Source organism: Zingiber officinale, chromosome 5A, assembly GCF_018446385.1.
Source record: "Zingiber officinale cultivar Zhangliang chromosome 5A, Zo_v1.1, whole genome shotgun sequence".
Lineage (NCBI taxonomy): Eukaryota > Viridiplantae > Streptophyta > Magnoliopsida > Zingiberales > Zingiberaceae > Zingiber > Zingiber officinale.
Genome location: NC_055994.1, coordinates 5,025,182 through 5,050,527, shown reverse-complemented (window position 1 = coordinate 5,050,527; position 25,346 = coordinate 5,025,182). Strand labels below are relative to the sequence as shown.

Below are 25,346 nucleotides of genomic sequence, written 5' to 3'. Positions count from 1 at the left end.
TTTTGCAGGGTATATTTTGTATTTGGACTAATATACCTTCCAAGAAGTGGAAAGCACAAAAGAACCTCGAGTGAACAGTGTTTAAGGCACTTTCCATGGAGCTTGAAGGTGCCTTCGGTGAATAGTGCTCAAGGCACCTTCCATGGAGCTTGAAGGCACCTTCGGACAGATAGAATTCGCAGAAAGAAAAATAGATATCGTTTGTATTCAAAAATTATCCTTATGTCTTTCGTTTTTTTCGCTCCAAAATTTTTTAAAAATTTTTTCTTTGTCAAATTTTTACCCTAAGTCAGGATTGGTCTAATAACCTCTCCAAAAAAATTTGTTAATTCGTCGATTTTTTCTCAAAATTAGTGCAACGCCATCAAACCATTTTTTCCACTCTATTCTCCTACCACACTACTAATCCAAGACTAAGTTTTGGGACAATGTTTATTATTTTTGTCCATGCGAGATTCTTCAATGGCCAACCAAGAAGGTTATAGCACAGCACGCCCGTCTCTTTTCTTCGACGAGGATTTCGGTTACTGAAAGGGGTGAATGGAATACCACCTCAAGACACAAGTCGAGATTTGGATGATCATTCAAACCGGCCTCGTACTCCCACACGACAGCGCTGGAAAACCTGTATAATGAGAGAACTGGGACGCAAACATGATGAAGAAGATCGAAGCTGACGCCAAAGCAACATGCACTCTTCAATGCGGCTTAAGAAGAAGTGAATCGAGTCGACCCGTTCTCAAGTGCCAAAGATTTGTGGGAAAAATTAATCGAGCTGCACGAAGGAACCTCCGATACTAAGGTAAGCAAAAGAGATTTAATTTTAAATAAATTATATTATAAAAAATGCAGGATAGAGAATAGACAAGCCAACTTCATACTCGGATTCAAGACCTTCTCAACGACCTCCACGCAATCGGTCAAAAGGTAGAGAATCGTGACGTCATCAGGTATGCACTAAATGCATTCCCTAGGAATACCTTGTGGGCATCAATGATATATGCTTACAAGGTATATAAGGACCTTTCCTCAATTAGACTAGACGAATTGTTTTCTGAATTTGAATTACATGAACAGACTAATACACCTTTGGTTGAGAAAAGTATTGCTCTGATTGCAGGTATAAATAAGACAAAGGAATCAAAAGTCAAGTGCCGAACCGAACAGGAGCCCGAAGACGAGTCAAACTCAGAGGACGACGACAAGATTACCGCTGAACTTATCAACCTTGTACCTGAAGAGTGGATAGTAGGCGTCGGTTCGACCTAGAGTTTCAGCAAAACTCAAAGTCAGAAACCGGACAGTCTGGAGACAGTCAAAATAATTTATTATTTCATATTTGATTGTGCTAACTCTATTTTGTAGGGTATATTTTGTATTTGGAGTAATATGCCTTCCAGGTAGTGGAAAGCACAAAAGAGCCTCGAGTGAACAGTGTTTAAGGCGCCTTCCATAGAGCTTGAAGACGCCTCCAGTGAACAATGTTCAAGGCGCCTTCCATGTGTCATACCCCCGGGGGAGCCTTCCATGTGTCATATCCCCGGGGGAGTCCTTGCCAGAGGAAATTCTGACAACATCTCCCTTGTACAGGTGACAATCTGAAACTTATCTACAAAGCCCTCAGGGCCCCTCAATCCACGACCAACACGGCCGGAACATATACAATAAAATATGATAAGCATTCCACGCAGTTTATATAATTCAGCTTCTGGCTGCCACAACCACGCAGTTATACTGGTAAAAACCTACTCCACTATAACGAGGAAAACATAACACAACGAAAAACCTTTGCAGCGGAAAACATGGGCATCATACCCGAAGCACGACATAGAATTCATAAGTACAAGAACTACACATCATAAGTATGTAGACATCACAAAACAAGGAAACAACGAAAGTCTGAAACCAGAAAGCCATTCGACACTTAGTGGGGGACTAGCGACTGGAACCTCCTGACGTTTCAACCTGAAATAGAAAAATAAAGCAACGAGCTGAGTTCAACAACTCAACGGGTATCGAACTGACATGCATAGTAAGATATATCTAATAGTAATAATCATGGAGTACAGTCTCCTGATCAATAACAGAAAATGCGAAAACTGAACCAACAAAGAAGAACTATACTCACCAGTGCCTCCTATCCTGACATAAGGGTCGTCAGACCAGATATCTCATGTCTCCTGTATGCATGTCAATCGTATGCAACCCAAACAAATGCAGCATCTAAAATGCAACAATCATAAGTAATAATGCAATCCATGCATATGATGCAAATGACATGGTCACCTTGACGCCAGTCAGTTATCTCACACACGATGGTGAGACCGAGTGGATAGGGCTATGACAACTGTGCACTCTGTCATCACTACTCTTAAGTGACCGAGTGGACAGGATGCTGTCGGAGTACACCTATCCTCCTATCCCAAATCATAAGTGGATGAGCTCAATGTTCTCATCTCCTTAAGACAATCCAGAGGAGGGATCCCTGTCCTGCTATCACGCTGTGTCACCATTACCCATAAGCGGGCTAGCAGAGCCCTTGACAGAGCAACCTGCTACAACACACCCTGCCCAATATACCACTAACCATGAGTGGTTGTGTGTAGATCCATGTAACTGGCGATGTGCATAACAATAATGGAGTCGACAATCGCTCAGCATGCAATCATGCAAGATGGTGCATGACACTAAGCATGAAAATTCTGACCATGTCCATATTCATAAAATATGTACCAAAAAGTAAATGGATCCAATAAAATGATCTACGTACACCTGACCTGTATGACAAATAACTAGTCCTATACACCATAAGACATGTCCTACCGAAGGCTAGTTTGGAAAAAGATACTGGAACCTCATTATTGATTCAGTTAAGAGATACAATTACCAGTAATTAAGTTCAGAAAAATTGTTTTGAAGCAGAAATTTGGTGCAGAGTTGGAGCATTTGAAAAAGATAAATTCCAGAGCTTACATTAGCTTTTTCTTTTTCTTTTATTTTATTTTATTTATCTCTTGAAGATTATTAGTACGTTTAAGGCAAACATCCCAAACAGAGAAGATCCCTTTAAAGCACGATCAACATGAGAAGGCGTGTTAGGGGTTAGATTGCTGATGAACAGTCGACCACATAAACCCCTACCAAAAATCAGCATCACTGTTCAAGCAAGATAAACATCTGCAGAAATGATAAATTATCACCGCAACTTAGCATGTTTAAAGCAGGCTCGAAATACATGTCAAAAGAAATCCAAACTAATCTTTCTGTAAATTGCAAATGCGTAGCATGTTTAAACTTAAACTTAATTAGCTTGTGATCCCATCAACTTGGTGAGGATGAGGAACCGAAACCAGATTTGATATTTTACTTCATTTCCTAACACAAGTATGCTTGTGATCCCATCAACTAGATCATCTACAAATGTAAATTTTATTCTCACAGTAAAGTAAATACTTCGTGGTTCAGGAAAAGGGAATAGTGGTAAGTATGGAGATCAAAGGAACGAATTCCCAAAGCACAAGGATGATGAATAAAGGAGGAATGGAATGGAATGGAATGGAAGCGCAGTTGCTTACCCTCTCGACGGTGGACTCCACTCCGTGGTAGGCGCTGGGATCGACTGTGAGCTTGTGACCGAACTTGGAATCGGGCGGGGTCGACCTCGGCACCCAAATAGCAAATAGCAAATAGCAAATAGCAAATAGGTTCCGTCTTGAGCGGCAGTGGAACGGGGAGCGTTGGGGATGCCTTCTCCCGTTCTCCGTGGGAGCGCAAGCGCAAGTGAGGAGAAAAGGAGGATAAGCTGCAAATGCAACGGATCGGGGAGCTTCTGCGGGCAGGGCGGAGAACAGATGAACCGAGGAGAGGGGCGTCGACGGCGAACAGATGGAGATGGAGAGGAAGGTGGCTGCCACGGAGAAGAGGGCAAACCGAGCCGCTAAATCGACAGAGAGCTTCAGCCGAGAAGGGGAGGAGCCAAGTGCTTACTGCCTCGCGACGTGGGACGGGGTTTTGACTCGTCCCTCTCGCATTCGCTCCGGCACTTGTTCTATCCTCTCGCGTACAAGGTGAGTCTCCCTATTGTGGAACTACTAAACACAAGGTTCGGACTCGGTCGGGTGCTCGTCACCCTCACTCCCCTTTTGATTTGATCGTTGTTTAGGAAAGAGAAAGAGAGTACTCGTTCGTTCTGAACTTAAACCTGAAACAAGAGGCGGAGAGGAGGTGAGGTCTGATAAATGAAGAACAATGAAACTTTAGTCCCATGTCGCTAAATCAACCTCTTCCAATGAGACTGAGAACTTTAAAGCAAGGAAAGATCGTGTCGTTCAATTCATACCTTTCTCGGCCTTTTGGCTAAGATCAAGTGTAGTATCTGTTCTTATCAGTTTAATATCTGATACGTGGGTCATTGGTCCACTATGATATTAAATTAATTTTTTATGGGGAGAGGGTTCATCATAATAGCTTGCTATTGGAATCCTTGCGTGTCGCCTTTGTATTGCACTATTGCATAGGCTGGCGCACCCGACCAAATATAATTTAAATAAACAAAATTACCTTTATAAAAGTTATATTAAATTGAGTTAGTTCTTAATTTAAGTCTTATGTTTTGCTTCTTTAAAAATCATTAGCAATGGATGTCAACAAATGAAGTCGCTATATCGACATAGAGCTTTGGTAGAGAGATGGCGGAGGGAGAGATGGGCAGTTGAAGATAAGGATGACTCCGAGTAACCCCCTGTTCCGTAAAACACGTTATGACATGAGACTATACTAAAGAGGGTGAAGAGCATGGAACTTTAGTCCCACGTCGTTGAATTAAGCATTTCGGGCGCGATTTGGATCTCTTAAAAGAAGGTAGTATGTAACTATCCAATTTATATATTTTCTCAACCTTTTGGCTAAAATCAAGTGTAGTATATGTTCTTATTAATTTAATATTTGATATGAGTCATCGGTCTATTATGATATTAAATTAATTTTTTATTGGGAGAGGATTCATCATAGTAGTTTGTCCTTGCATTACATTATAGTATGGGTTTGATGCACTAACCAAATATAATTTAAATATCATGATTAGCATTACAAAAATTATATTAAACTGAGCCAGTCTAATTAAAATCGATTTTGTTTTGCAACCTTGCATATTTCACGTCGGGAGTTTAGATATGAGAATTGGCCTTTGTTAGTTCCATTCTAGTTGATAGAAAAACATATCTAGAGTATTACTCGTGAACTTAAGCATTTCTAGAGTATATTGAACTTAGACCGTAAATAAGGAGAGTTTGATTTTAGTGTGTTCAAGTATAAATAAGTTAAGTTTTAGCGTGTGAAAGTTATTTTGAAGTTTATTTTATTTTTTATTAGTTAATTCAAATTTGGTTTAAGCTTTCATTCCTTTAGATATTCTTGTCTTCACAATACACAGATGCTGCCACCAAGAGTCTTTCCCTCTTGTATAGATTGGAAAGTGTGATCCCAACAAATCGAGCGGCTATATCGACAGAGGGCTTCGGCGGAGAGATGGGCAGTTGAGGATAAGGATGGCTGCGAGTAACACCCTGTTCCGTAAAACACGTTATGACATGAGACTATACCAAAGAGCGTGAAGAGCATGGAACTTTAGTCCCACGTTGCTGAATTATGCGCTTCGGGCGCGATTTGGATCTTTAAAAGAAGGTAGGATATAACTATCCAATTTATATCTTTCTCAGCCTTTTGGCTAAAATCAAGTGTAGTATATGTTCTTATTAATTTAATATTTGATATGTGAGCCATCGGTCTATTATGATGTTAAATTAATTTTTTATTGGGAGAGGGTTTACCACACTAGTTTGCTACTGCTATCCTTATGTGTGTTGCCCTTGCGTTACACTATAGTATGGGTTTGATGCACTAACCAAATATAATTTAAATATCAAGATTAGCATTACAGAAATTATATTAAATTGAGCAGTCTAATTAAAATCGATTTTGTTTTGCAACCTTGCATATTTCACGTCGGGAGTATAGATATGGGAATTGGCCTTTGTTGGTTCCATTCTAGTTGATAGAAAAACATATCTAGAGTATTACTTGTTAACTTAAGCATTTCTAGAGTATATTGGACTTAGGCCATAAATAAGGCGAGTTAGGTTTTAGTGTGTTCAGTATAAATAAGTTAAGTTTTAGCGTGTGAAAGTTATTTTGAAGTTTGTTTTATTTTTTATTAGTTGATTCAAATTTGGTTTAAGCTTTCATTCCTTTAGATATTCTTGTCTTCTCAATTTAAGCTTAGCTTAAACTTCTCAATTTAAGTTTGATTTGAACTTGATCTTTTAGATATTATCGAACTCTAAATTTAAACTTATTTGGTTATTTAAAATTTTTACTTGTTTGATCAATTATTAAACTATCATAATTTTAATTTATTTATTTATTTTATTTATTTTATTTAATATTTTGATAATAATTTTATTAATGATTTGTTGAATAGGCAGAAGGTTTATTGGTAAAGTAGGTTATTGCACGAAGCCAGCCGTTGGAGGAATTAGCTGGTTCCCGATTGGGTCTTCTACTCTAGTTCCTTGTTTAGTGTATGGGCCCGTTATCGACGCAGCAGGATCATGCGGTAAAGTATCGCCGACTGCTGCTTGTTGTTGTTGTACTAATTTTTGCGCTCGGGGAGTTATCAACAATTGAAAATCCTCTTGCGTCAACGTAACCGTAGTAAGTCATCCAGCTTCTTCTATCTCCGCACTTCAGATTCAGGCGAAGTTCCCACAAACACCGCCAAAGTTGATTCTGTCTGAAAGCGGCGGAGATGGCAAGCTGGATAGGTGGCTCTGCCATTCGACAATCAAGTCAGTGAGGTGGTCGAGGAAAAAGTGGAGAAGATGAACAATAGATACGTATGTAAGTAAAAATGTGAACATATCTCGCCAACGGAAATAACCTCTTTTATATCACCTCTCATAACATCTGAAATAATGATGCGACAAAAAAATATTTGGTATTAGAATATGTCGGTGATAGAAGATATACATTCAAGATGAGCCAAATTTCCATGATTTGTCTTTACCATTTTTAGACCTAGCAATGTAGCTCTTCCAAATTAAGCAATCCAAACAAATTCAAAGCGCTGATCATCATCTCCTTGGATTGTCTTAGCTTTGCACTTAGAAGTGAAGAGGGTAGCTAAATAACTTAGACTTTCAGTAGCTCAATGGCCCGCATTGAGGAGACTTTCTTGCTTCCACATCTGAACGCCCCTGAACATTGATCTTGAGGAAGAACCTATGAAGAGGATGAGGATGAGCACGATGATGAGTCGGTAGGGGAAGACACGATGAGGTCGACGATGATGGTGATGCCCAGCAAAAGCATGGGATGGAACGAAAGGGTGGGGTTGTAGTCGATTGATCCTATATGGAAGCTGAGTCGGATGGGGGTGTTGGCGACGAGGTGAGAACGCTGACGGATGCAGGACCTACACGCACCATAGACTAATCACACGAGAACGCTAGCGCCCAAAACTAGGGAAGAGGCCTTGGCGAAGGGTCTCCAACGCTCAAGTCAGACTGAGAACCCAGCAAATTGTAGAAATGAAGAAGATGCGTATGCGTGGACATACCTAACCAACGGGGAGGACCTCCCCTTTTATAGCACAAGAAACTCTCACCCCCTAGAATGCCACCTTCTGTTCTAATTGATAACAATGAACTTGCATCGACCAAGTTGAACTTGGAGATCCCAGAAACTGTCTTCGCATTCCTAGTCCTCAAGACAACCCTTATCATCCTCCCCTTGATTTCATCACTTTCTTTAAGGATCGGCTTCATGCTGGTTTTCGATTTCCCATTCCCTCATTTTTTCCGACCTAAGTCAGTATTTTCATATTCCTCATTCTGAATTTGCACCTAATGCCTTTTTGTGTTATGTGCGGAATGGTGATCATCTACCACCTATAGAATATCTCCTTATCTCCCCATCTTTTTCATCACTTCTGCAACCTCAAAATATCGGAATTCCGGTTTTTCATGATTCATTCCTGACTAAGTCCATGTTCATTAAAAACATTCCTTCCTCTAGTAAGGGTTGGAAATCCTACTTTTTCTTTATTCAAGCACCTCGGTCGTAATTTGGTCGACCGAGTGGCGATCATATCTCCCTTCTTCTTCTAAATTAGGGGACCATCATCACGAGCCCGCCTATGCTGCTGCTTCGGAGAACTTAATAGACGTGCAGTTCATCCAGCTCGCCTTGCTTTCCAAATGCCTTTTCTATGTATTTGGGCTTAGTCCAGTCGACACCGTCCTGCCAGCTCCCTTTGGTAAGCTCAAACAACTGAACTTTTATCTCCCCACTGACTGAGGTTTTCCCTTTCCTTGCAGAATACATCATGTTTAAAACTCACGCCCTCGCCTCCTCAAAGCTAAAGAAGGATATAATCTGCCTACAGGGGCAGGCCATTTTGGCTAACCAAGAGGAGCAACCGGTCAGCCCTTCAGGAGAAGCACCTTGTCCTCAAGCAAGCGGTAGTGAGGTGGCACCAGCGTGGATAGGGAAATTGCCAAGCCTCTTGCCCCTCCAAAGGAGGCTCCTTCCATGGGCCTCGAGCAGCCATTACGAGTTCAACGCAAAAGGCGTCGTGTCACTCCATCAGTCCAATCATTGCCTAAGTGGCCTTCTTCAACCCGTCCTTTAACTCGGGTATCTATTCCTACCCAAGCGAGTACTTCTGCTTCGCTTGGCCACACTGCTTCGCTTCTCGGTTCCTCGGTACGACCACAAGGGGGTTTGACTTCCCTAGCGAGCGACTCACCCGCTACTTCTGTGCCCCCATGCCTTCATCAATCATCCCGTGCGCGGATCCTCTCTCACCTTCGTCCTGCCTGACGAAAAACTATCTTGTGATTTCCTTTGGCTTTAACGTGCCTTCCCTTCAAGTATTGCAACCTCCTCTAGTCCCAAGTCCCCCATCGTTTTGTGGATAGGTGCGACTAAAGGGACTTTTAGCAGAGGCCTGGAAGGATGCGGTAGACAAGGTGCTAGACTACCTTGTGCTGGATTTAGCAAATAGGTTTTCTCGACAACTATTTACAGTAAGTTCTGGTAGCTTTACCTTTTTATATGGATTGCTTGCTAATTGTATCCATCGGCATGCTTGTGTAACTGGGATGGGTGTCTCCCAAGTCGTTGCAGGGTTGCAACGGGAAAATGAAATCCGACAAGATCATGTTTAGAACTGTGCAAATTGGGAACAATTATTTTAATTGTTTGATTTATTTTAGACTTAACTTAGCTCATTTCGTTTACCGTATCTAAATTTCTATGCCATAAAACTTGACTCGTTACTACCAAATTTATAAGATGGATAATTTTTAAAATCCGTTTGGAGAAATTCCTTTTGTAGAGGAGAGAACTCATATTAAAAACAAAAAATATTTTATTTTCAAATAAAAAGTTTATTGTTAACTTAGGTTTTTTTTTATCAATGGAAATTATTTTCATCTTTTATACATTTATTTTTGCAATACATCATACAACCAGCACGATAAATTCTTCTCTAGAATTCTACATGGACGTCTACTGGATTATATTTTATACATTCACATTCGAATTTTAGTTTGATTACATGCAACAACTATAAGAAATTAATCAACTGTCCCAGACTAGATGCAATAATTAGTTTCTCTAAGTGGTTAATTAGACGTCTAAAGTATTACGACACATTATAAAGATTTTTCTCTAATAGAACAACAAACTTAAAATTGTTAATCACTTGAACGGACCTCATGAATACTTTTTCATTTATTCCGATAATTGATGAAAAATTTTCATAAGACTGAATATATCAACACTAGAATTAATCAATTTGAAAAATTGGATACTTAAATTAGAAAATATAAAATATATAAAAGACTGAACAACTAATGATCAAAACTGATGGGTGGGGCTATCAATAATTGTTTGATCAAAATAATAAAAGAATTATTATTATTTTATTATGAAGGGTTTTCCATCCGATTTTGAGTGGACAAAAAAACCCTAATAATGTGATTTGTAAATAGATTCATAAATCCCTCCATCCATTATTTGATGACAAGTAAACATCCAAAAGGATGAGTAATTCATCCTCCCTCATGAAAAAGGGCTGAAGACTTTTCCATGGAAAAATTTAAACTTTCTTTAGATTTTTCAATCCATCCTTACAAGGGAACATAAATTCCTCAAACAGTGAAAAAATAGTAGGTTTCCAAGCCACAGAGGTCATTTAATTTAGATTTTTGGAAGCACATGTAGATTTTGAAAATTTTAATTTCGTCCGCTTAACTTACATAATATCGAAAGCACACAAGATATTCTCATTATACCCCTAGTTATTTTACAACTCTTAAAAATTTCTCTATCTTCCCTAAAATTTTGTTTACTCATTTAAAAATTAACTGCTCTCAATTTATATTGTCAAATTCAGATCTAAACAGATATGAATACATTAGGAGGACATTGATTTTAATTTAAAATGATAAAGGAATACTCTAGTTCTATCAATCATAAAATTGATTGATGGACTCTTACATTATTCAACAATTTCAAAGTTTGATATGTTGGGAATTTCGGGCCGCAAAAACTGTTTTTTCGCGTTGCGGAAACCCGATTCTCATGCCACCAGATCCGTGCGAAGTAAAATAATTTTTGAAAAACATTACGAGTACGAATTTCTTATGCTAGTTCTAAACTAGATATACATTTTAAGAGATTTACCCTCGATACGATGCCCTTCAGACTTGATACCAAAATATAGTTGATCAAGAGGTAAGAGGCATACCTCACTTACCATATCAGACTTGAAGTCTGGCTCTCCCCCTGCTTCGTTCCATTAATCTGAAGTCACTCCCCCTTTATCGATGCTAGCCTTTGAGATGCTTTGCTCTTCATGGTTTGCCATCAGTGCTAGTCCAGCATATTCTCTTATTTCTGATTTTGATGATGTAACGACCCGGCCCTTTGGCCTCTTGGGCGGCCCTTGCGGCGGCCCACTGGTGGCCCTTATGTCGTCGGCCCATTTGGCGGCCTCTCATGTCGTCGACCAATGACCCTTGGCCGTGCCGTTACTCACTAGGACTTTCCACTCCTGGCCAGTGGATTTTTGCCTCCCCCAGGATTCGAACTCTAAACCTCCAGGCTTAAGTATTAGAGTTTATGAATCCTAGTAACCAAGTGAGATGATCTCACTTGGTTACCAGGATTCATAAACTCTAATACTTAAGCCTGGAGGTTTCGAGTTCGAATCCTGGGGGAGGCAAAAATCCACTGGCTAGGAGTGGAAAGTCTTAGTGAGTAATGGCACGATCGACGGTCGACGGTCGACGGTCGACGACTCAAGGGTCACCAAATGGGCCGCCAAATGGGCCGCCAAATGGGTCGGGTCGTTACAATAAAAAGATGCCTTTTTATTGTAACGACCCGGCCCTTTGGCCTCTTGGGCGGCCCTTGTGGCGGCCCAACTGGCGGCCCTTATGTCGTCGGCCCATTTGGCGACCTCTAATGTCGTCGACCGACGACCCTTGACCGTGTCATTACTCACTAGGACTTTCCACCCCTGGCAGTGGATTTTTGCCTTCCCCAGGATTCGAACTCTAAACTTCCAGGCTTAAGTACTAGAGTTTATGAATCCTGGTAACCAAGTGAGATGAACTCTAATACTTAAGCCTGGAGGTTTAGAGTTTGAATCCTGGGGGAGGCAAAAATCCACTGGCCAGGGGTGGAAAGTCCTAGTGAGTAACGGCACTGCCGACGGTTGACGACCCGAGGGTCGCCAAATGGGCCGCCAAATGGGTCGGGTCGTTACAATAAAAAGGCGCCTTTTTATTGTAACGACCCGACCCATTTGGCGGCCCATTTGGCGACCTATTTGGTGACCCTTGGGTCGTCGACCGTCGACCGTCGGTCGTGCGGCCATTACTCACTAGGACTTTCCACCCATGGCAGTGGATTTTTGCCTCCCCCAGGATTCGAACTCTAAACCTCCAGGCTTAAGTATTAGAGTTTATGAATCCTGGTAACCAAGTGAGATCATCTCACTTGGTTACCAGGATTCATAAACTCTAATACTTAAGCCTGGAGGTTTAGAGTTCGAATCCTGGGGGAGGCAAAAATCCACTGCCATGGGTGGAAAGTCCTAGTGAGTAATGGCACGACCGACGGTCGACGGTCGATGACCCAAGAGTCGCCAAATGGGTCGCCAAATGGGTCGGGTCGTTACAGATGAAGAGTTATCGTCCCAAGTAGCAGTTAGAGTCTGGTGTTTGTTTTGCTTGGGCATCTTGCCTTTTTCTTTTTTGAGTTCTGGGCAGTCCTCTTTTAAGTGCCCTTCCTTTTGACACGGGTAACATCGAACCCTTCTTCTATTTCTTAGATTTTTCTTATTCTGCATTTCTTTAAATTTGTTAGATCTAAAGAATTTTCTGAAATTCCTTACCATATAAGCTTCTTGATCTTCTTCTGAGTCTAACTCAGGTTCATCCTTCTTGGTTGCATTTAGTGCTATAATTTTATTTGAGTCTTTTGTTGTCCCTGCACATCTGGTTTCATGTAATTCTTGAGTAGAAAAGAGTTCCTCTATGGTACTTACCTCCAGGTCCTTTGAGATATAATAGGCGTCGATTATTGAGGTCCATTATGGAGTCCTAGGAAAGGCATTGAGTGTGTAGCGTATCGTATCTCAATTGGTTACCGTTTCACCGATGTTTTCGAGTCCGGTGATTAGTTCTTTTACCTTTGCGTGTAGATCGACTACCTTCTCACCTCTTTCCAAATGGATATTCGTCAGTTTGTTCCGAAATATGTCTCTTCTTACAAGCTTGGCTTCGGATGTGCCTTCGTGGAGTTCCAGGAATTTTTCCCAGAGTTCTTTGGCCGGCGAGTAGCTTCCGATGCGGTTAACTTCTTGAGGCGACAACACGCTCAACAAGTAATATTCTGCTCGATTATTTTCTACGAAATCGTTTTGTTCTTTCTTCATCCAAAGACTCTCTTCCTTCTCCTCTCCGTTTTGATTAGTAGGAGCTACAAAACTATATTCGATTATTAAACGAATTTCAAAGTCTGTTTTCAGAAATATCTCCATTCGTCGTTTCCAGTGTGCGAAGTCTCCCTCAAATTTTGGTGGAACGATGCTTGGTCCGGTCATTGGTTTCTTTGCTTCGGTCGGCAGTTAGTCTTTCTGAAGCGTCCTCGCTCTGATACCACTTGTTGGTCCCTTGGTAGTCGGAAAGAGGGGAGGGGTGAATTGCCCTACAAAAATAAATCAACCCTTTCTCGACTTATAACTTGAATAAAAACACTTGTAATTAAAAATAAAGAGACTAATTAAAAAGAAATAGACACAAGAGGAATTACTTGGTTTGCAATCAGAAGATTGCTAATCCAAGGAGAATGAAGCACACTTTTCTGAAGATCTCCTTTGGACGGAGTAGTCTTTTACAACGTTAACAGCTCACAAACAAAAGTAGAACAGAAAGAATAGAATTACAAGTTATTGTTATAACTGTTGAAATCAGCGCTATATTTATAGCACTATTCTGAGCGCCTGGAAGGGTTTCGGGCACCTGGAGTGGGATAAAATTCTATCCCCGATGAGTCGGTCAACGTTCACATCACTTGTGATAAACTTCAGGTTCCGGGCGCTCGGACCATCAACAAGGTTGACTTTTTACGGTCTGGTTCCTTTGCTTCGGTTCTGCTCGTCTTGGTCCGGGTCTTCCACTCCGACTCCACTAGCTTGGGTGATCTCGGCCATCCGGAATAGGGCTCACTTGAACCCAACTTCCGGCCTTCTCCTCAAGCAGCCTTCCTCCCCAGTTTCTTGTCCCTCGAACGTCGCGTACGTTCTTGTCCACTGGTGTACTCTTCCGCGGCACCTTGTCCCTCGGACGCACCGAGCCCATCGGCTCGCTCCTGTGCCGTCCTTCTCTCTAGCCGCCTCTTCCGCTCGACTTCCTGTGCTCCTAAGCTCCTGCACACTTAGACACAAGGGTTAAACCAAACATGACCTAACTTAACTTGTTTGATCACATAAAAACACTCTTAGTGTTCCAACAACTCGCTCGTTCGACCTCTTTGCCCGGATGACCTCCAGCTCGCTCGTTCGGCTTCTCTGCTCGAGCAACCTCCAGCTCGCTCAACAGCTAATCGCTTCCTCGACCTTTCTGCTCAGACGACCTCTAACCCACTCGGTAGAAGCTCGCTCGACCTCTCCACCCGTCCGATCGCTATCTCACTAAGTCGATTAGCTTGTTCAGTCGCACTACCTAGTTGGACTTTCAGTTTTATCAACAACTTGGTCGGCCTTGTACCCAGTTGGCTACTAAACTCGATCGCCCCTTTAGTCACTCGGACTTTGCTGGTCAGACTCGGTGTTCAGTCTGCACTTAGCAATTGGCAAAAACCAGCCCCTGCTGGCAGTCTGAAATTATTAGCTCAGGTCATCTCGACAAATATGTTGAATTTAATTTCATGTAATTTAAATTCGATAAAGTCCCAAATATCTCTGGTAAATTGTTTTGTCTAACAATCTTGAAACAAACTCGCTTCTATTGAGATGGCCACAGAACAGAATGTTGAGGTTCAACAGACTCAACACATGAAGGCCCCTTCTGCCCTGATTGAAACTGTGTCAATCAATCACGGGGAAAAGTCAGAGAAGTTCAGTGAACTAAACTTCAAGTTGGGGCCCAGAGGAGGTATAAGCAAAAAAGAAGTTCTCTGGAAATGCTTCAACTGTGACTAAGTATGTCACAAATCTTCAGAGTACAGAAAGCCGAAAAAGAAGCAAGAGGTCAACCTGCATGAGGCACCAGAAATGGACGACCTCTGCGTAGTGATCTCGGAACTGAATTTGGTCGGTTCAAAACCGCGGTAATGGTGGATCGATACTAGAACCACCAGACATGTGTCCTGCAACAAGGAGCTGCTCCACAACTTTGAAGAAGTCAATGGAGACAAGTTGTTCATGGGGAACTCAGTAACCATGGACATCTGGGCCTAGGAAAAGTGGTGTTGAAGATGACCTCAGGCAAGGACCTCACTCTGAACAATGTGTTGTATGCTCCAGAGATTCGAAAGAATCTAGTGTCCAAATCATTATTAAGCAATCATGTCTTTTCGTATTATTTTTGAGTCAGATAGAGTTATACTATCTAAGAATGAAATGTTTATAGGAAGAGACTATGTATCTAATGGGTTGTTTAAGCTCAATGTAATGGTGATTAGGCCTAAGATAAATAAAATTGAAAGCTCTTCCACTTATATGCTTGAGTCTTCATATTTGTGGTATACTAGACTAGGATATATTAACTATGATGTATTGCATAGATTAATAAATATGCAAAGCATACCTGCATTCCACCTTGACCCGAAACACAAGTGTGAGATTTGTGTTGAAGCAAAAATGATAAGATCATCCTTTCAACATATTGAAAGAAACAACTAACCACACGGGCTAATTCACACCAACGTGTACGACCTCAAAAGTACTCCAACAAGTGGCAGGAACAAATATTTCATTACTTTTGTAGATTATAACATAGAATATTGTTATCTGTATCTTCTCAAAAGTAAGGATGAAGATATAGAGAAATTTTCTCTCTATAAGAATGAGGTTGAAAATCAACTTAATAGAAAGATTAAGGTGGTTCGAAGTGACAGAGGCAGTGAATATGTATCACTATTCACTGAGTTGTGTGATGAACATGGGATCAAATACGAAACAACAGCTCCTTATACTCCTCGGCAAAATGGAGTTGCTGAGTGAAAAATCAAACTCTAAAGAAGATGATGAATGCTCTTCTATTGAGTTCTGGACTGCCAGAGTTCATGTGGGAGAAAGTTGTGGTAACAGCTAATTACCTTTTAAATAAGGTGCCCAGAAGAAAATAGATAAGAGCCCTTATGAGTTGTGGAATAGAAGACAACCGTCCTACAAATATTTATGAATATGGGGGTGTCTTGCTAAAGTTTTGGTGCCTAATCCGAAAAGGATTAAGATAGGACTAAAAATTGTTGATTACATATTCATTAGATATGCACATAGCAGCAACACATATTGATTTTTTTATGTATGAGTCACAAATACCGGAGATACACAAGAACTCGATAATAGAATTGAGAAATACCTCATTCTGCGAACATGTGTTTCCATATAAGACCCGAGAGGATGCTAGCTCCTCAAAGTGGGCACATGAAACACAAGGTGAAGATGATGATGTGCCAGTCGAGGTTGAGCTTAGATAATGCAAAAGAGCTCAAGTAGAAAATCCTACGAATCAGATTTTATCACTTTCATGTTGGAAAGTGAGCCCCGAAGTTACTCAGAAGCTGTAAGCTCTTCTGATGGACCTCACTAGAGAGAGGTAATTACATCTGAGATAAAATTTATCTTGTAAAATCACACTTAGGAACTTGTGAATCTTCCTCCGGAAAGTAAACCACTAAGTTGCAAGTGGATCTTTAAGAAGAAAATGAAGTCAGATGGTACAATTGATAAGTATATGGCCAGGTTGGTAATCAAAGGATACCGACAACGAGAAGGCCTTGATTACTTTGATACATATTCTTCGATGTAGAGAATAACATCCATTGGAGTATTGTTGTCTATTGACGCTCTATGAAATCTTGAAATGCATCATATGGATGTTAAAACAACATTTCTAAATGAGGATTTAGAAGAGAAAATTTACATGGAGTAACCTGAGGGGTTTCTGTGCTAGGATAGAAAAACAAGGTTTGTAGATTGGTGAAGTCATTATATGACTTGAAATAAACACCAAAGCAGTGACATAAAAAATTTGATAATGTCATGAAGGAATGTGGATTCAAGATTAATGAATGTGATAAATGTGTCTACATGAAAGTCATAGAGAATAACTACATCATCTTGTGTCTATATGTAGATGACATACTTATCATTGGGAATAATGATAAGATAATCAAATCCACTAAAGATATGTTAAACTCAAGATTTGACATGAAAGACATAGGTTTTGCTGATGTGATTCCAGGAATCAAAATTCTTAGAATAATAGAAGGACTTGTTCTTAGTCAGTCCCATTATATGGACAAAATTCTTGTGAAATTCACCAAGGGTGATACTGATGTTGGTTAGTCCTAGGAAAACGTACAGGTTCCACTGTACAAAAAAATTTTGTACAAGTGTCGAACCTTTCCTTAAATAACCTATTGTATTCTTTAGAAGTTAAATTAGGAATCGCAGATGAAACTTAACATCATTGATTCCAAATTTAACTTATCTGTTCTTAATGGTTTGGATTTGAATCGCAAGCGGAACTTAACACTATTGATTCAAATCTACCTAAGTTATTAATTCCATAAATATTAATTTCCAAAATTGGCTTCCAGGACTGCATGGCGAGGCACATGGCCTTCTTGGATATGGGAGCAACCACCACCGCCTAGGCAAAGCCTTTTAAGGAAAGCTAATATTTATTTCCTTAAATAACTCTAGGTTAACCAAAAAGAACAATCGAATCACAAATTCGAAAAAGAAGAAAACACAAACTCAAAAAAAAACTATTTCGAAAACTCTAGAATCATATGCCTCTTGTGTTTGGTATTTCCATAAATAACTATACAAAGAAAACTAGTATGATGTTGAAAATAATTACTAGTTATACCTTTCTTTGTAAGCAAAATAACCTCTTGATCTTCTACCGTATTCCTCTTCTAACCTCAGACGTTGTGTGGGCAACGATCTTCCGAGACGAGAACCACCAAGCACCTTCTTCTTCCTTCTAGGTTTCGGCCACCAAAAACTCCTCCAAAGATGAAGAGGTTCGGCCACCACCAAGCTCCAAGAGATGCTAGAAATATCGCCTCCTTTTCTCTTCTTCTTCTCCAAGCAAGATCCGGCCACCACAAGGACTCCAAGGAAGAGATGTGGTTCGGCCACAAAGTGGAGAGAAGAGAAAAGAGAAAGAGATGTTGGCCGGCCACACCAAGGAAGAAAGAGAGAGAGAAAAAGAAATAGAGTCGTTCACAATGAAGGCACCTCTACCCGCTCTTTTATAATTCTTGGTCTTAGCAAATAAGGAAATTTAAATAAAAACTTCCTTAATGCTTTTGCCATGAAAAAGAAAATTAAAATTAAATTCCCTTTTCCAATTACAATGGTCGTCCACATTAAAATCTCCAAGCAAATAAAATTTTAAACACAAATTAAAACTTCCTTATTTGCTTCCAGAAATTTATAAAAATTTCTCCAATAATTTTTCCCTTCATGGTGGATTATAAAAAAGAAAATTTTATAAATTAAAATCTTTCTTTTAAACATGTGGATGATTTCCAAAAAGGAAAGTTATCTCTAAAAATTAAAATCTCCTTTCAATCTACAAATAAGGAAAGATATCAAATCTTTTCTTAATCTTTTGTAGAAACTTATAAAAGAGAATATATAATTTTTAAACTCTCTTTTAAATCATGAACATGGTTAAAAAAGGAAAGTTTTCTCAAAATTAAAATCTACCTTTCAATCTACAAATAAGGAAAGATTTCAAATCTTTTCTTAATCTTTTGTAGAAAACTATAAAAGGAAAGATTTAAATTTCAAACTCTCTTTTAAAACCATGATATCCACATAAGAAATAATTTTAATAAAAATCCCTTTTTAATATGATGTGGCCGGCCACCTAAGGTTGGGCTCCAAGCTATTGGTCGGCCACCTTAAGGCTCAACCTTTAGGCTTGGCCGGCCCTAAGCTTGAGCTTCAAGCTTAGCTTGGCCGGCCCCTATTGGTTGGGTAAGAAGATGGGTATGTGGTGGGTATAAATCTCTATATACAAGAGGCTACAATAGGGACCGAGAGGAGGAATTGGTTTTGGTCTCCTGATGAAATTAAGCTTCCCGTGTTCACCCCGAACACACAACTTAATTCCATCAATAATAATTCATTCCACTAAAAAACTATTATTGAACTACAGCACCAATCCCAAATTACATTTTTGGGCTCCTTCTTATTATGAGTGTGTTAGTCTCCCTGAGTTTAAGATGTCGAATGTCCACTAATTAAGTGAGTTACTGACAACTCATTTAATTAATATCTTAGTCCAAGAGTAGTACCACTCAACCTTATCATCATGTCAGACTAAGTCCACCTGTAGGGTTTAACATGACAATCCTTATGAGCTCCTCTTGGGGACATTATCAACCTAGATCACTAGGACACAGTTTCCTTCTATAATCAACAACACACACTATAAGTGATATCATTTCCCAACTTATCAGGCTTATTGATTTATCGAACTAAATCTCACCCATTAATAAATTAAAGAAATAAATATCAAATATATGCGCTTGTTATTATATTAGGATTAAGAGCACATACTTCCATAATAATTGAGGTCTTTGTTCCTTTATAAAGTCAGTATAAAAGAAACGACCCTTAAATTGTCCTGCTCAATACACTCTAAGTGTACTAGTGTAATTATATAGTTAAGATAAACTAATACCTAATTACACTATGACCTTCCAATGGTTTGTTCCTTTCCATCTTTGTCGTGAGCTACTATTTTTAATTTATAAAGAACCGATAACACAATCTTCTGTGTGTGACACCACACACTATGTTATCTACAATATAAATTAATTGAACATCTACATTTGGTATATATAAATGTAGACACTTGACCAATGTGATTCTTATAAATGTTTATACAAAAGCTAGGCTTTTAGTATACACTCCAACAACTGCATTGGCACGAACGCCGATAGATACGAGTCAATATCTATCGAAAAATTGAGGTAAAAGTATCTCTCAGATAGAGTACTCTCAAGTGATTGGAAGTCTAATATACTTGATGTGTTGTACATGACTAGACTTAGTTTACGCAGTAAGTAAACTTAGTAGATACAAGAGTAATCTTGGTGTTGAGCACTGGAAACGGATAACAAGGGTACTGAGGTATTTGAGGTATACTTGTGAATATGGTCTGCACTATACGAGATATCCTACTGTGATCGAAAGATACATCGACGTGAGTTGGATATTTAATATAAAAGACTCTAAGTCTACGAATGGATATGTATTCACTCTTGGAGGTGCAGTCATATCTTGGAAATCTTCTAAGAAAACGGTAATAACCAAATCCACGATGGAATCTGAGTTTATAGCTCTTGACAAATGTGGTGAAAATGTCGAATGGCTATGGTAATTCTTAGAAGATATTCTGAGATGGTCGAAACCTTTGTCGGTAATTTGCATACATTGCGATAGTCAGTCAGCAATTGGTCGGGCATAGAGCCATCTGTATAATGGTAAGTCTAGACATATATGTCGTAGACATAATACCATTAGACAACTACTCTCAACGGGAGTTATCGCTATTGACTCTGTAGAGTCAAAGGATAACTTTGCGGATCCACTAACGAAGGGATTAAATAGAGAGTTAGTTGCAAGCTCATTGCGAGGGATGGGCTTGATGTCGATGGGAAATGTTGGTGCAAAGGAAACTTAACCTATGCAGACTGGAGATCCCAAGGATTAGGTTTAAAGGGACAGCCTAACTGCACCGACTAAGTTGTTCACTATAGGGGAACGACCCAATGAATCAGTGAAGGATGGAAGTTAAGCACATGGCTTTCAATGATCCAAGAAGAGTAATGTGGAATACTCTTAAGAGATCACCTATGTGAGAAAGAAGTTGGGTCGCTTCGAAGAGAATTGGAGGCACAATTCTTAGAGCTTCTCACAGAACCAAACGTGTTCATTGCCAAAAACGAACACACTCATGAGAATTGAGTTGTATCAGGGAGAGTCTCGGGTGAGATATGTCAATGCTTACACAGATGACAGAACAGTTCAAGGACATCGCATCTACTGTCAGCCAATAAGTAAACATATCCTCACAAGGGAAGGTTCAAAGGGTAAAACCTACCTATCCTATACTAGACTCAACTGCTGAATGTTATCACATATCCTATCTCCATTCATGTGGGAGATTGTTGGATATATGTGAATGGAGAAGAAGTGGAAAAGGCATGGAGCTCCATTGTGAATGGTACTTTAGTCCCACAGTGGGAGCTTCAAGGCACTTTGGTTGGTTTATATTGATTCACATGCTTTAATGATGTGAACAAACGAATGGGAAGAGGCTCTCTCTCTCATGTGTGGATGCACAAGGGGGGTGCAAATCCATGGCCCGAATTGCACTGAACCATGTTGACTCGTGTGCGAGCACGACTTATACATGTCGAATGTCAGACCAATCGGGGTAAAATTTACCCAAGTAGAATAACCAACATTTTGCCACGTAAACTTTTTTGCTTGTGTAACTGATGCATTAAAGCAAGATTAATGTAAAATCAAAATGGTCGAGCGAAATGCTAGCGTTTCACAGCTCGTCGAGTAATGATCTTTAATTGATCATTAACATTGTCGTTGATCTGAGCTTCAATATAAGGAGGTTGTGATCATAGGGAAAGATGTTACACACATTAAAAAAAGGCAGCAGAAGCTCTCCACCTACGCCCCTCTCTCTGTCGTACATTCTTGCTCGTTAGAGTGCCCGGGATAGCAGACGAGTACCACTCAGTTCGTCGTGATCCCTGGTGCTTGGTGGAAATCATGATTAGCCATTGTATCCTGGGAAACAGACGACCCGAGAAAGCCTCAAAGCACAGCCGGAGGTGTGACGAATCTGTTTCAAGGAAACTGCGTTCATCACAGGCCTCGGTTCACTTAGTGCACACACACAATCAAGTTCTACACTTCGCATTCCCGATCAAGTTCTACTCTTCGCCTGCCCGGTCAAGTTCTACGCTTCACCCGCCCAGTTGATTCGCTCGGTCAAAGCCTCAATTGCCTAGTTACTTCATCCTCTCGGCCAGCCTCTACACCCAGCAAGTCTCAAGCTCAACTTCGACCTAGCCGGTTGCATTCATTCAGCAACTAGTTCACTCGCTTGGCTGATCGTTCACTCACTCAATCGCTCGACATTAGGCTGCTTCGCTCGCCCGACTTTCTCTTTCGGCCTCTTTGCTCGGACGACCTCCATCTCGCTCGACAGCTAACTGCTCGTTCGGCCTCTTGCCCGGACGACCTCCAGCTCGCTCGGCAGTTAACTCGCTCGCTCGGCCTCTCTGCTCGGATGACCTCCAGCATGCTCGACAACTAACTCGCTTACTCGGCCTTTCTACCCAGACGACCTCCAACTCTCTCGGCAGAAGCTAGTTCGGCCTCTCCACCCGTCCGACCGCAAGCTCACTCGGCCGCTTAGCTCATTCGGCCGCACTACACGGTCAAACTTTCAGTTTGATCAGCAACTCAGTCAGCATTGCTACCTGGTTGGCTACTGAACCTGACCGGCCCTTTAGTCCACTCGGACTTTGCTACTCGGACTCGGTGCTCAGTCTGCACTTAGTAATTGGTAAAAATCAGCCCCTGCTTACAACCTGAGATTATAAGCTCAGGTCATCTCGACAGATAAGTTAAATTTAATTTCGTGTAATTTAAATTCGACAAAGATCCAAATATCACAGGCAGATTGTTTTGTCTAACAAGATAATATTTTTAAATTTATTATATTCATTACTACGATTATTATTATTATACTTGTATGTCATATTTTATATTTTCATTATTAGTTAGACGATTTGTATAAATAAGTCCTTTAGTTTTATAAATAAAATCATCACAGAAATAATTATTCCCTATTTTCTTTATTCCTATCGTATCCTAGTCTGCTTTCTAAATACTGCAATTTGGCTATGAATTGTTTCTTCTTTTTTTTAAGGAAAACAGACAATTTTATTCTGTCGTAACTTTGATGAGCTCATTACATTCAACAAGATCATGAGAAACAGAAGAAACACATTGTAATGGGTAAATTTAGCAAGACTGAGCAACTATATTTTCATAAGTTCCTCCTTGCAAACGCCAAGTCGGCGTGCTTTAAGAGATTAAGTTCATAATATCAGATATTCCTTTTGTTTCATTCAATCTCCATCGTAATTAATTGAGTAGCGTGTAAACTGAACTCCTCGTCAGTTTGCTGCTTCAGCCTGTAGCATTTGTATCACATATAACAAAGAGGAAATCACATTTAGGAGCAGCATCTCAGAGAATTTTATTATTATGATTGTGGTGTTTGATAAATGGTAATTGCTCCATCATCATCAATAGAGAAGCAGACATGAACAGAGTAAGGCTAATCTATTGGGATCCAAGTCACTCTTTACTTTCAAGTATTTACTCCTTTACTTATCGCGTGGCATTCTTTTGAGGAACGAAAATCTAGTTAATCGATCTTTTCTGCTACCCATCAATTTCTATACTGAATAAACAGATCCTCATGGTAATCTCCCAACCTCCCATGGTTGAAGGACCATCATGATCACTTCAAAAAGTTTAAGAAACAGAAGAGATTTGTGCACCCTGTGTAGTTCTGCAAGATTCCAGGTGCAACTTAAGACTAATCAAGCAAAAAGAAGGTTAAATGATTGTAGCATGTTACATTTTCGCGCCACATGTGTAGTACTAACAGCAGATATTGTTTGAACTTTTCTCCTAATATTTCTAGCCAACGACTTGCTAACCTCTTGTTGGTGAACACAATCTCTCCTGCTGGAGATTTACGGGGTATTAGCTAAATTTAAATTACACTTAACTAAATTCACTTATTTGTCAAGATAACCCGAGCTGATAATCTCAGGCTGCCAGCAAGGGCTAGTTTCTGCTAATTGCAGAGTGCAGTCCGAGCTCCGAGTCCGAGTAAACTGAAGGGTCAGGCGGGCAAGCAATAGATTGGTCGACCGGGTCGATAGGTCGAGCAGGCAGAAAGGTCGATCGATCAGACAAAGAGTCGACCGGGAGAGAGACTGGCCAGGCAAGCAGACAGGTCGAGCGAGAGGCAGGTCGGGCGAACAGAAAAGCCGAGTGAGAGGACGGTTGGGCAAATAGACGGGTCGAGTGAGAGACCGGTCGAGCGAACAGACAGGCCGAGCGAGCTAGTGTCGGTCAAGCAAAGAGGCCGAGTAGGCAAGCGGATAGGCTAACCGAGCGGAAGAAGAGGCCGACCAAGCGGACAGGAGACCGACGGGACGAGTGGACATAGAGGCCGAGCAAGCTTACCGAGCATCCGAGCAAGTGGTCGGCTAGGCTTTGACGCTGAGCGGGACCAACAGTATAGAGTCTGCAATTGATGTAATTTCCTTGAAACAGATTCGTCTCACCTCCGACAATGCTTCGAGGTTTACATGGGTCATCTGTTTTCCAGGATACAATGATGAACCGTGATTCCACCAAGTACTGGTGGTCACAGCGAACTGAGTGGTACCAGAACTATCACGGGCACTCAGCCGAGCAAAAGTTGCATGACAGAGGAGGAGGGAACGTTAACGTAGGTGGAGAGCTTCTGCTATTTTTCTATGTGTGTAACCCTTTACATATGGTCATAGTCTCCTTATATAAGAGCTCAAGACCAAAGGGCGGTGTTAATGATCGTTTAAAGATCATTATTCGCCAGCTGTGAAACGTCAATGTTTCACTCGGCTGCGTTAATCTTTTTTTAATGTATCTGTTACACAAGCAGCAAAAAGGCTTACATGGCAAAATGTTGATTGTTTCACTTGGACAAATGTTGCCCCAATCGATCCGACATTTAGTGCACGCAAGTCGTGCCCACACACGAGTCAACATGGTTCAGTGTGCTAAGCGTGAGAGAGAATCTCTCTCTATACATTTGTTCACATTCTTAATGTATGTGAATCAATATAAATCAACCAACATGTTATGAAACTCTCAATATGAGACTAAAGACCCATTCAGAATAGAGCATCTTTCCTCTTTCACCTCTTCTCCATTCACATCAGTTATATCTAACACCTCTTTTACCTTAGATGAGATTGGACTCCAGTTTAAACCTCAAGTAGGATTTAAAAGGACTTGATCAACTATGATAAAATCATGATTTGCTTTTATCTATAATTAAATAAGTGAGTCTATTTTGTCTTTTATTTACTTTCACATCCCTTAGAGGTTGACTTGAGCATCATCTATGACACTAGATAGCACACACTCATCTATCCTTTCCTTGCAGGATCTCCTTTAGATCGAGGCAGAGTTAGTAGTCCTTGACAAATGGACCTGGTTATTGTATTCCTATTAGATGATAATATTACTTCACTTTCCAAACCCTTCTCACAGTCTTCGGTTCACAATGCTTCCTCATTAATCATCATGGTTGAATGACCCCCAGTCCTCATTCTATCCCTCTTAGCACTTGAATATGGAGTTCTCTATTCATAAGGTAGAGGCTAGGTCATCAGGAACTGATTAGTTGGAGTTTCGG

General features: G+C 40.4%; 2 non-coding genes and 1 pseudogene across 2 annotated transcripts; all 3 read left to right on the top strand.

Annotated features, from left to right (window-relative positions):
• The first annotated feature begins 4,335 nt into the window (after positions 1–4,335).
• LOC121983504 lies at positions 4,336–4,532 on the top strand. The gene has a single exon (XR_006112553.1). It is a non-coding gene; the product is annotated as a U2 spliceosomal RNA (small nuclear RNA).
• Positions 4,533–4,884: 352 nt separating this feature from the next.
• LOC121983685 lies at positions 4,885–5,056 on the top strand (annotated as a pseudogene).
• Positions 5,057–5,704: 648 nt separating this feature from the next.
• On the top strand, positions 5,705–5,904 carry LOC121983633. Its single transcript, XR_006112655.1, has one exon. It is a non-coding gene; the product is annotated as a U2 spliceosomal RNA (small nuclear RNA).
• Positions 5,905–25,346: the final 19,442 nt, after the last annotated feature.